Source organism: Pocillopora damicornis, chromosome 12, assembly GCF_964200805.1.
Source record: "Pocillopora damicornis chromosome 12, jaPocDami1.2, whole genome shotgun sequence".
Lineage (NCBI taxonomy): Eukaryota > Metazoa > Cnidaria > Anthozoa > Scleractinia > Pocilloporidae > Pocillopora > Pocillopora damicornis.
In genome coordinates, this window is record NC_142681.1 from 14,699,216 (window position 1) to 14,712,477 (window position 13,262).

General features: G+C 40.7%; 1 long non-coding RNA gene and 1 pseudogene across 2 annotated transcripts; one reads left to right on the forward strand and one right to left on the reverse strand.

Moving 5' to 3' along the window:
* Window positions 1-923: 923 nt before the first annotated feature.
* LOC113674069 (ATP-binding cassette sub-family C member 4-like) lies at window positions 924-12,354 on the reverse strand (annotated as a pseudogene). The gene is made up of 7 exons (XR_016181543.1): window positions 12,218-12,354; window positions 7,197-7,737; window positions 6,385-6,767; window positions 4,426-5,774; window positions 3,599-4,169; window positions 2,634-2,770; window positions 924-2,189 (listed from the first exon to the last, which is right to left on the reverse strand). The product of XR_016181543.1 is annotated as an ATP-binding cassette sub-family C member 4-like (transcript).
* Window positions 11,150-13,007, forward strand: LOC149036659 (uncharacterized). The gene is made up of 2 exons (XR_016181544.1): window positions 11,150-11,784; window positions 12,235-13,007. It is a non-coding gene; the product is annotated as an uncharacterized LOC149036659 (long non-coding RNA).
* Window positions 13,008-13,262: the final 255 nt, after the last annotated feature.

Here is a 13,262-nt window from a genome sequence, read left to right on the forward strand (position 1 = left end):
GCGTCAATCAATTCGAAGCCTCAACACCCCCCCTAGGCAACCCCCTGGACATTTAAACTTTTGAAGATTGTTTTGTTCAATAGCCAATTTTTTTTGGTAAAAGACAAGATTAGTGATAGTGACTCTCTTGAAGACCTCTTCTTCTGAGCCATTTGCTGGCGAGAGTGAACTTTTAACCTTGAAACGAATCCACATCAAAAGATATAACAGGTTTATTCCGTTAGATAGACTTGACAGTTCCGGTTCAAATTTCCCATCTTCACCCCAGGGCACGAAAGACAATCATATATCCGAACAGAGTGTGGAGATCACATAGGAAAATATGGCGCAGGCGCAAGATCATTTTTTAAAAGGTGGGAAGTGAGAAGGAAAATCTTGCACGACTTTAAGTATCTAGAGATGTTTTAAATAAGTTACCAAAGGGAAAGTATGTGATCTGCACACTATGGAAGAACGCTGGGATTACCATCGCAAAAAATATGTTAGCGCGCTCGGTTATCAGGATAACTAAATGTGTGAAACTAAGCTCGCTGTTCTTAGGGGGGGTGGGGGTATGGTGGGTTAAGGGGGGAGGTCTCCTACGTGGCACTTAAGTCATCTGTGTCACTATCTTGTAGGCCTGTATTTCCTCTCATTCCTTCTGCTCACCCGAGAAGATCTAAATTTTTTAACCAACGTTAATGTTGACATGACAGTCTCAGTTACTCTCTGATATCGGACCCTAAATCTGGACATAGCTTCCCTCCCCACCCCCGCCCACTTAAAAAATCATGGCCAGGCTGCTGAGCAGTTTCCTATTTCTGAATGAACTGATATCTTGTTTGCGTTGAGTGGTATGTGGTGCTCATAAGTCTTTCCCAAGGCATCTTCATTGGTTTTTTTACTTATGATCAGTTAGGCGACAGACGGGTAATTGACGTCAATATGAGAAAAAGTTTGCTTGTTTATTACATAACACATATGTAGTCTATGTTATGGTGGGTCTGTTCATTAAAAGATCACAGAGGACGTCATAGAGCAGTAGGAACATCAGTGACACACTCGCCTGCGCCTAGTGTGCAGGTTTTTCTGTTCTTACCACATTATGACTCCATCTGTGATCTAATACTGAACAGACCCACGGCAAAATGAACATTGCGTAACACCCTGAAACATGACAGCGGGAGAGATTTTAAAGATGCATAGGAGTATAAAGGAGCCAAAACCGCGAGCAATAACATCAAACGCCAGCTCTGGAGAAGATTATAAACTGTATAATATCTTGAGCTCTGCAGGATCAGACCTACGTGACATTCGAGGTATTTAAACCTTAGACCGCATCTCACTTAATGTTCATTATTGAATCAAAATTGTCAAATCCTTTAACTTTTCCATCTTTCAAGACCAAAATCTTCTCGCAGTCTTTTATCGTGTTTAAACGGTGAGCTATAGTGATGACAGTGGACTCCTTCAGTTTGTCCCGCACTACATTCCAAATCGTCTGCTCTGTGTCTGGGTCAACATGCGCAGTTGGCTCGTCCAAGACGACAATTTTACTTCGTTGTAGCAGCACACGAGCCAAGCAAATTAACTGCCGCTCTCCAACACTCACATTAGCGCCATGTTCCAGCAGTTCGTGATCCAGCTTAGCCTCAAGTGTCTCAACAAAATCTTTCAGTTGCACATCCTCTAAAGCCTGCCATAATTCAGCGTCTTGAAACTTGTCCAAAATGTCGAGATTTTTTCTCAGTGATCCACTAAAAAGAACAGGACTTTGGCCAAGAACCGAGATACCTCGCCGGGCTTGTTGAGGCCTATCTCTTTAATAGGAACATTGTCAACGATTATCTCTCCATCAGCATCAGGCATGCGCATAAGAGCTGCTACAAAAGATGACTTCCCAGCTCCCGTACGGCCGGCAACTCCGATCTTTGCTCCTCCTTTGATGCTTAGATTGATGTTCTTCAGCACTTGAGGTCCCCCAGGATAGTGCGTCAATGATACATCTCGCAACACAATACTTCCTCTCCGAGGCCAGGCTTTTGGCGGTGTTCGTTCTTCCTTGTATCCAGGCTCACAGTCAAGTTTGGTGTAGGTCATAACTCGCTCTACTGACGTCATGTAGTTTTCTACTTCAGAGGTTTTTCTAACAGTGTATTGAGTCGAGCCCAGAGTTTGGATGACGTAAACAAGCGCGAGACCAGCGTAAGCTGAAAAAAAATTGAACCTTCAATTTATAAATTCCGGACTAGTTTTCTACTGATAGCTCAAAAGATATAACGAAAACTTAACAAGGCTAAGTTACTTAGCCTGGTCCAGGCAGTCTCTTTATGGAAGGGAATAAATAAAGTGTCTTTTTTACGTCTTTCTTGGTGTCGTTGTTTTGACTCCAAGCTAAGTAGGTGCAGAGGAATTATCAACCCAAGTTTCCCGTTTTGGATCATAGAACCCACTTGAAAGTTTTCTCAGCACTTAAGCCGCCCGAGGGACTCTAACGTTTCTGTCGTGTTTATAAACCACCCGTTGATAATAAGAGTGCACGTATTTTCACACCTATTTTATTAATCAGTAGTTCATGCTGTGTTCATTCACGACTATATAGATTCTTACTTTACATAGAAAGACTAAAACGTTGCTAAGAATCTTGAGCTTACCGGCATCTTGAGATACCAGGATTGCAGCCAGAGCAACTGCACCGACTAACAAAGAAGCGAGAACGTCCAAACGTGCACCAAGCCACCGACCGCTGGCCATCACCATAATGTACGCCTGATTGTGAACATCTTGATATCTGAAGGGACGAGTGTTTATCACAATAAGTTTTAATAGTGGAGTGATTTTTTAGTTGACTGTCGAAATAAATCGGATTCTATAAGCTTCGTATTACTTTGCTTCGTGATTGGTCCAGCAAACTCGCGCAAAACTAACTGCCCATCGGTCGAACGCGTTTTCCCGCGCTCAATGCCGTTTGCTTGTTTTTACGTTCAGTCCTCTTTCACTACTTGTGATCTTTTCTTTTGATGTGATTGGCTTGTTGTTACTCAATTTTTTTATTTTCTTTTTAACATAATCACTCTAAAGAAAACTTAAAGCAGATTACATCGGGTCTGCACATTGAAGTGAGACCAGTGTCTCTTTTAGCTGACGACGTAATGGAGTCCTTCAACAAATTCTGCCTTACACCCATCATCTCAATAAGACATTCTTAGGAATGCTCTACTCGCCAAAGGAAGGGAGAGCCTTTAGAGCCGAATTTGTTTACGATGTGGTACTTTTCTAAATATTGATTGACCGTTCATATTATGGGTCTGTTAAAATCCTATCAGAAGGGCGAAAACCGCAGAGAGCAATTACTGTAGTCTTACCACGGGTAAGGCACTTCGTGCCTATTTCGGATAGCTTCGTTTTGCGACCGTGCCTCGAATACGGAAAGGTCCACTTGCTGAATAGTGTCTCGACACATATCAGGTAGGATTACAAAAGACGCGTGATGCAATTTCGTGTATTGGCGGTAAATGAAAAATTAATAGCTCACAGAAAATGGGCAGTTATGACTCGTTAGTGCCCTGTGCATTTATTGGCTCTGGCACCACGCATTGAGTCAATGTCTCTAACATACCTGTAAAGTGCATCCACAAAATCTCTCTGTCTTCCTCTCGTACGAATCGTGTCCAGTCCTATCAGGGTCTCCGAAAAATGAGCGAACACTGGGCTTCGGGATATCGACTCTAACCTCTTTAGTTCTCTGACAGTCTTCAAGTAATAATTGGATAGCAAAACTACCAGCACGGAAATTGGAACAACAAGAAAAATCAGCCAAACGTTTGTGGCAGCTGTTACTAGAATTTGGGCAGATACCAACAAGAGCCTCTGCATTGCCGCTAGGAATGTTTTGGGCAACAGCTCATCTACGCAGCCAATATCATTGGAGAAGCGATTTAGGATTCTTCCCACTGGATTAGAATCAAAGAATAGGACAGGTGCTTGTAGAATGGCCACAACCATTTTATCGTGAAGACGTTCGGCGCACTTTAGACAAACATGGAAGAATCCATAAGCCCGAACGATAGTAAATATAAAACACGCGCCAACCAGACAGGCGAAGACAGATAGATAAGTCTTGTTCTTCTGATCCTCTGGGTTAAGTCTTGCAAGAAACGAGAGCCACAAGTCCGGAGCAGCTATTATGGCTGAAAGAGATAAGATCAAGATGTGGTGGTTGAAATGTATTTCTATATAATCATTCAGTTAAACATTGTAAGAGCAAGTTAGATATCGGGTACATGGTCAGAAATTTGTGCAGTATTGTTTATTAAAAGCATTGTGAAATGATTTGCACGAAATAGAATAAAAGAAGTAGAATAAAAGAATTATAGGAAAACGGTTACTGACCTCCCTTTTAGGGCCTGACCCATGGTTTGTAACTCAGTCCAACAATGAGTTTACCTTGAGTGATGAGACTTAAACCAACCATTCCAGTTATAATCAAGGGATGTGCTCCACTTCTGAAATAGTCCCAATAAAGCCTGGATGTCACAACTCCGATTGTACGATCCTCCTTTGCTATCTCCAAACTCCTTGCTTTATTGGGCAGAGCACGTGTTTTCTGGCATTTTTCAGCATCATCGTGTTCCTCGTTATTTTCCCAGCCGAACGGCTCAGGTGAGTCCGTTTTGTCCTTTAGAGCTGCTTTATAGAGCGGGTCAATAGTTGAACTGATTACACCTTTTTCGTGCAGTTCAGTAAAGCGTCCCTTCTCGAAGACACGCCCTTTGTACAACACAATCACTTGATTAGCATTTTCCATGTGCTGTTGCTGATGAGAGGCTAAAAGAACGATTTTATCGCCTAGTAGATCTTTGATGCACTTGTTAAAAATGTGTTGGCCAACTTTAAAATCGACAGCACTCAGTGGATCATCCAATAGATAAATATCTCCGTCAGCATAGACTGCACGAGCTAAACTTACTCTCGCCTGTTGTCCTCCACTCAGAACCTCGCCGCGTTCTCCAACAACTGTTTGGTCACCACCAGGTAACCGCCGAAAGTCTTCTTTTAGAGCGCAGACGTCGATTATTCTTTCGTACTTGGACTCCTTGAAGGGCTGGCCAAAAAGAATGTTTTCTTTTATCGATCCCGAGAATACCCAAGCAGTCTGAGGCAAGTGAATGATAGAACCTTGATAATCAATCGTTCCACTGGCGTTCGAAATTTCACCAGCGATCGCTGAGAGCAGAGTAGACTTACCACTGCCAACCGGGCCGGTGATGACTGTTAAACTCTTTGAAGGTGCAAAGAAGTTGATATCCTCAAGAATAAATTCATCTTTTTGATGCGTTTTTGCGTAGCTTAAATTTGACACACATAATATAATAGGCCCTAATTCTGTTGATTCACGAGAGGAGGAAACTTTCTCAGTATTTTCCTCTTTTTTTTTAAAGTAACTGCAATTTCGGTCACTTGGGGTACCTTTCGCTTTTTGTTGGGACTCGTTGCTTTCATCACTCTTCGAGGCTTCCAACAGATTTTCCAAAAGAAGGAATTCTTCGATTCTTCCGAGCGAAACGTAGGCGTCATACGTTACCATTAAACCAGATGTCACATTCAACATGCCACTCATTATTAAAACGCCCATAAACGATAGGAGCATAAAAACATTGGCGGGAGAGAGGGTGTAGCCTGTAAGCACCATAGTAATTACTGACACCAGAGTGGCCAGTGGCGTTGCACTGAATGACAAGGCATCGATACTTGACTGAATGGCTGTCCTCTTCGAAATAACGCTGATTTCATTTCTGAGGATAAGAGTTGATCATAAGTTATGTGGGCATTCTATCGAACCAACTCGTCGTCATTGTCCTCTCTAATTTGAAATATTAACGAGGTGAGCCGACGACAAGCGCACCCTTCCTCAGCGTTCACGTCTTTGTTTAAGTGCGTCTTTTGCGACCCCACGACAGCGTATGAAAAATAATACGAACTGAAGACAAATTAGGCTAAATGAGACGTTCTACCTATAATAATGAGCAATTATTCTCTTTCGGGCGAAAATCACGCGCGAGTCGCTCGAAGATGAATTGCAAGGGATATTCGGAGTTTGAGCCATCAGTTAGCGCTCTTCCACACTCTCTACTCAGTATGTCCTAATATTTTTTAACTGAGCAGCCAATCCTCTGGTTATCAAATGGGTTACATGAGACACTTATTCTTTGTGAAGAGAGGCATTCTGATTGGCTCATATAGTGGTCTAAGGGTTCTTTTTTTGGGGGGGGGGGGGCGGGGGGTCATGTTTAAACTGCCTAGCTTACAGAGCTCTCGGTGGAGAAAAAACAGATTTGTGGTTGTCTATTTCCCAGATTTCAATAAACGAGCCCACTTCTTATTAAAAATGATAATTTACCTTACCTTCTTACATGTTTTATCTTTCGTCCATATTCGTCCTCCCACGCGTGCGTTTTGACCGCGCGGATCCCGGAAACTACTTGATTCATTAGGGAGATTCGCTGATCCGACACTGTAGCTGTGCGTAGACGCAGCTTAGCGTTAGCATACGACAAGACGGCAAAGTATGGCATGAAAATACACAGGAGAAACACACCCGTAACAGCCTGCCAACCGATCAAATTGTAGATAAGGAATATTGCCCCTGCATAAGCAGGAACTGCGAAAACGGCTGAGAAAAACAATTTGACTGTCTCTTCTTCCATTCTTTTAACATCATTGGATATCAGATCGAATAACCGTCCTGCAGTGAGTTTCAGTAACGTCTGCTTGCTGAGTAGAAGCGTCTGAAAGAGAGTACAGATTAGTCATTAAAGAAGAAGGATGTTCCACAAACCATCTGATTTTAATCTCCGGCATAAAGTTACTCGTGGCTGCGTTTCGAGACAAGAGTAAATAAGTCTCTATCAAATTCTCTTTAAGTTTGTTAAAAGAGTGACAACTCAGACGCCATTTTGAATCTTGCTCAAAAGCACGGCCGTATACGTTATGGTTTCTGTAGCCTACTTCACGTTAATTGCGGGCTAAATAACTGTTTGTTTCTTTAATTTTTTTGTTGATGAGCAGGATTGCAAAGATTTCTGGAAAAAATCATTCTGTATCGTATAGATAAACGCGTTCAAGTTTGTTCGGCTTAATTTGGGGTGTTTAGGGTATTAGAAAAATCGATTGAGCCTTTGAAAAATGCAGAGAGTACTCTTTTTGATCGTGCTTACCTTGTGGTACACCAGCCCCCTCAGGGCGCTTCCTATTTTAATCCCTAATGTCTCACATCTGTAGTCTTGCTGGTGCATACCAAGACCACCGATCAAACCATTGAGACACATAGCGAACACGCTGGCGTAGAGCTGATAAGTATTCTCTGCCTCAGTTGACATAAGCTTAGAAACAAGATACCCGAGAAACAGTGGGAAGAGAAGGCGAGAAGTTGTATACAATGTAATCCCCGTCAAAATGATGATAATATCTTTGGCAGACCGCATATCAAACACGCTTTTCCAAAGTTTGGGCCTTTTCCCATTCATCTTGCAATGACATTTCTCGCTTTCCCAGCTTTTCCGAAGCCTGTCGGTGACAAAACGGCCAGAGTTCTCCTCTGACAAGGGTAAAAAGTCATTTTGATCCAAAGGTCTTTGACTGCCCTTCTTAAAGACTCCGTTCATCCAGCGGAAAAAAAGAGAAGATGCAAAACTGACTTTATTATCGTCTTCACCAGAGATTCTCCTGTAACCGCCTTTTGGTGCCATCACTTGAGACCTACAAAATACTTTGTCACTATTAGCATGTTCAACGCAATGGACATATCTCTTCGCGTGTTGTTCCAGGATTTCAGAACCAACTTGCCCTCTAAGAGTTATAAACTTACATAAAATCTATTAAGTCACGGTGTTTTGTAGAACCTCATGACTTTTATATAGCCTGGAATGATATAGCTTAAAACAAAATGTTAAATAACCGTCATTGAATAAGCTTTGTACTCGAAGAGTGTCGAGTTTTCGTTTCTCTACTTTTTATGAACGTTTAATTTTCTTGACAGCGGTTGCCAACCTTGTTTTCGTTTAAAATTTTTCGCGGGAAATTTGCGCGCCAATATTGATCCCCATGCTTGGATGAGCCTTGTGAGTTCCAGCCTCCCTCTAGATAGAAACTAAACAACGGGTAAACAATATCTTGCAATTATTTCAGGAAGCTGCATGGAACCAACTTTTCGTTCCGAATGGAGTTTCCACAATTTTTCGCCATCCCGCTTTCCTTTTTGTCTCCTCTAAGCAAGAACTTGTCGCATCTATGACAAACTTATTAGTCACAAAAATAAATCAATAATTGTAACTAATCACACACGAGATATCGAGACCTGAGAAACCACCGAATGGGTTTTATCCGTCACGAAGCCAGTTTGTTTCAAAACAATTTGAAAACACTCTCTGTCTTTTCTAAGAGAAATTTGAATAATTGCTATTCCTTTATACGGAGAGCCAAAACCAGTTCGAGAGTATTCCACAAAATGATCAACATGTAATAATAATTTCTATCATTTGTCCTTGAAAATGAGAAGATCACAATGTCACAAATAAAGTCCAAGCAAACGATGTTGGGTAATACAGAGTATCTTACACGGTGACGGAAAAATCAGTAAAAGTTGGAGTGGAGGGGAACAATGGTGCGGGAGAACTGAGAACGGGAGAGGGCGGGAAGCAGGGACTATCTGAGGGCGTAAAAGCGGGAGCAGAAATAAATCAAAGTGCTCTGTGAGCAAACTAGTGAATTGACACATGATTTTTTAGATTATGTTTAATGTTATCTGGTTTAGGGAATTTTGTGGTTGATTGTCATATCTAGAGTACGAGCAGTAGTTCAGTGTTCGCTAATGTAGCAAAGAAACAAAGTAACGTTGGGATAAGAAGGCATTACAATTGAAATGATCATGCTATTACATTTGACAAGGTGGATGATGTCATGTGTTTTAAACGTCTATCATTTTTGTTTCTGGTTCAAAAGAAAAGGTTGGAAGTAAATGTGGGTGAAAAGTGAAATCTACTGTCTTTCGTTGTAAATATTAGAAAATCAAGGCAATACTGTCTTAATGAAAACATTAACGATTCCCTCTTTATCAAATGAGACAAACGGGAACGAGTTTTGAGTGATATAACTAAGCCAAGCCTGCCACCGTCATTTTGGATCTTTAAGTCACGTGCTAGGCAACGTATAATCAATAACAAGATAGAATTTCATTTCAGGCCTATTTATCAATTTTGTGGTGTGTAACTTTCGCATTTTAATACGTTGTACGTATGTTGAATCTTCAAATTGTCTTGAAACTTAAAAGAAAATTGTTCTTTAAAAATTCACTGAAAATCGGTAGCTAAAATTGTTTGTTTAGGTGTTATTTGATTTTCGTGTTAACTTGTTATTTCGTCAGTCGCCGGCATCTTTTGTTGCTTCACACAGGAAAAACACACGCGACGAAACGTAATGATCAATTTTGTCCTCAAGCTCACGCTACAACAGAAAAAGCTTTTGAACATCTGTAAACTCCGAGCGCTTCGCAGTAGGTGATATTTTCAATGAATCTTCGGATTGTTTTCAAGTTCAAGGATTGTAAATTACAATTTTATGAAAAACGAAGGTTGTTCTGTTATTTCAGTGTGAATCCTTGCATGCCTGCCAGTCGCTGGCGCCGCTTGTTGAAACTAAAACGAAAAAAAAAACTCTTTTAAGATTCATTGGCTTCTTTTTCACCCCACCACTATTAGCAACAAAGGTCGCCATTTCGTCTGTTTATTGCTCGCCAAAAACTATCAAATGCACTCAAAAGCCTAAAATCTAAAAAAAGTTTACAGGAATCGACCAATCGAGCGAGCGAACGAGCGAGCGAATACCATTCCCCCACATCGTATCTATAACTCGCTCTTGCGCATGCGCGCAATTCACGAGTTAAAAAGGCACTCGTTTGTTGTTTATTGCTGCTTATAATCCAGTAAAAAACCAGTTCTTAGCAATTTTTTTTGACTTCCATTTAACAAGGCGAAAAATAAAATTTTATAAGCAAGAAAATGTAATTTTTTTTCAGACTTAAAATAACAGCACAATACTGGTAAAAATTGGATACCTGACGAAGTCGATTGCGTGATAGGTCATGAATAAATTTACCAGTATGTCACGAAATGTAACAGTCGAAATTCTCGAGCCAACAAAGCGCCAGACGATCGATGTTCCTGTACAATAAGACAGATGTCGTATTTTGAAACGAGAGGATCACAAAATTTCCCAAGAGCCCTGTCTTCACCACGCTGAATAAACGGGAACTTGTTTTGAAAGTTTTGAAAGCGCATTTTCAAAATCAGTTTTAAAACTCTGGGGAAAGAAAACAAATTTAAAACGGAGCTTTTCGAAAACGCTATGACTAAATGCCTGGCAGCCGGGCACGGTCCTAAGAAGACGAAATGCTCGGCAGTCGCAGAATTTTTCACAGAATTTCCAACGAAATTAAGGTTCTTTCAAGCTTCTTAGAAATATCAGATGTTTGCTTAGAAATGTTACGGGATTCCAAAAATTAACTTGGTCTTTTAGTGGACAATTTCTTCGAGCTTGTGCACACTACAATATTATTACTCGGTTGTAGACGCTTCTGATCAGACTGCCTGGCACGGTCTCGACAAGGCTAAATGCCCGGCAGTCGGAGATTTTCTCCAAATTAAAGTGTCACTAAAACGTCTGAAGAGTATTAGAGTCATTTTTTATAAATGTCAAGCGATTCCAAAAATGAACAGGGCTTTTTAGTGAACAAATTCTCCGAGCTAGTAAAAACGACAACATCAATGCTCTTTCAATTTTTTGGCGGTTTTTAAGATTAAGCTCTTGGTACGCACATGATTAATGTCCATTCAAATCTGTCTGCCGCCGTTGACGGCCGTTGTAGTGTGAGCGGAAAACATTCGTTCCGTTTTTTTTTGTTTAGAAATAAATTGGTAATGTTGCCTGGAAATTTTGTCCAATGAAGAATGGACCGCAACATGACTTTAATTAATGGTTCATATTGAAATTTTCGACTTGTTGTTGTTGTCTGAATGGTTCCGCGCCATAGACTCTCTCGTTCTAACATCGTCAGAAATCAAGGACATTTCGAGCCCGCTAACAATTATCAGCGGTATAACGTATTACACTCCGGAACAATAGTATATCAAGAGAATTCAATATGGCAGCGATCACGGCTCGATCTGCAAAGAAGCGTGTTTCGTACCATGGCTTACACAATTTGAGCACCGCAGATCTTCTATTTGATGAAAAGAAAAAGAAAAGAAGACCTGCAAGTAAATCTTTGGGATTTTTCGAGGCAGAGCGATGACATGATGTCAGAATTTTTATTTGCTTTTATAAAATTTTCGCGCCAAGATGACTGAATTTGCATTCAACGCCTGGCATATTTTTATTCCCTAAAAGGACCTGAGAACTAATTAATTTACCAGCAAGAACATAAACAAATATGGCCGACGATTCGAAGATCAGCTTTGCTCGTGTTAAACCATTTCAGTCATAGTTTTCAACATGGCGTCTCGTCACTTACTCAACATGGAAAATAAGGGATATTCTGGCGCGTTGGGAAGTTTTTTGATGGGAGGAAATGGCAATTTTTCAGGATATTTGGACGCTTCGAACTCAGTAGCAGTCAATTCGATCGAGGGCAGTTGACTTCATCGATGCGATCCTGTAATAGGCGAGTGTTTGGGATGGAGAACGACGGATTTTGTTGAACTGTATGGCGACTTAGGTCAATGGACAATGACAAAAGAACTGTCTCGGGAAGTGGTTTTTATTTATCGAGTCACTGAGAGGTTTGATGAATAGCAGAATCGGTACTGAATATGTCTCGATCGAGAGCGGACGGAACCATGAGCTCCTGATTGTTATATTTTAGAAATTCTACAAATTTCCCTACAGTTTCTTATATTATTTGGACGCCTTTATGGACGAAATGCGCAAGCGCGGCCGCCATCTTGTCCAATATTTCTGCCAATGAATAAGTTTGACAAATCGTTCATTAAAAGTCTGACGTCCTGCTCAAAGTTTTCTAAGAGTGGAGTAAACTGGACCTTAATTTCAATCGCACTTAGCTTGACTTGCACTGATTCGGGACTCTTAACCTCGCATAAGAATAATTTAAAACAAAAACGCTCCTCAAAAGTAACGTAAGCCTCCAGACGTATCACGTCTTTCCATGAAAGCGATTATAACTCACCGTACGTTTTTCCTAAGGTTTCTCCGTTATACCATAGACGTCATTGTACCCCCTTTTGCTGGGATGCATTTTGAGAGTGAAGTGTATTCAATGCACAAACACAGAAACCAAGCACCTTGAAGACCCATAACTTTCAGCGCCAATTCATCTCTTTGATTAATGCCTGCGACGATAATTTTCATTATGGCGAGGGGTCTTCAACAAAATGTTGATGACTATGATAAACTTACCAAGAGCGAGTCAACTTTGTGGGCTCCGCATTTAACCTTGGATGCCTTTAAAAGATCCCTCTTTGCTTGCTATGATGTAAATGACAGCACTGTTTTAATTGTTTGCAGTTCAATGAAGTTACGAATGAATTTATGTCCTTAATGTCGGTTTGATATTGAATATAAAATCTTTACAAGTGAGCTACGCACACGATTACGAGCAATTTATCATTTGATTAATGAGTTCAGCTGTATGTAACCAAACCAGCAATTGTGGAAAAGGGTTGATTCATTTACTGATCTCCCTTTTTTAACATTGCGTGTTGTTTACAGTTCACGCTTCACGGATCGTGTCATGTTATCTGTTTACGAAACAAAACACAGCTTGTCCACTTACATAAAACCTTAACGTAGTGAATTCGCAATTTAAGATACTGAGTCGAACTGAGTCGTATTTAGTGGTTAACCACGGAAAATAATGGAGTTACCGCTTACAACAGGTTGACCACTGAATACAGGTTCCACAGAAAAGGAGCATTATGGAAAACGACAAAAACGATAAAATATTTTGCCACAATAGACCACTTTGTTTACATTGATTCAGGGAGATAATCGTGGATTCAAGTTTACTTGAGAGATTTTCTCAGTTTTATTTCAGTGGTTGCAATTTGCACTTCAAGTGACCGTTTGATACAGGTGGGGAACTCTAGAAAAAGTCCTTTGGGACCACATTGTGACCACGAACACTTCTATGGAGGTGGCCGGTTAATGAAAGTTAAAATTACAGTCATTAAGGGGGAAAATTTTCAGGACTATGGAAACCGACCGCTTAATAC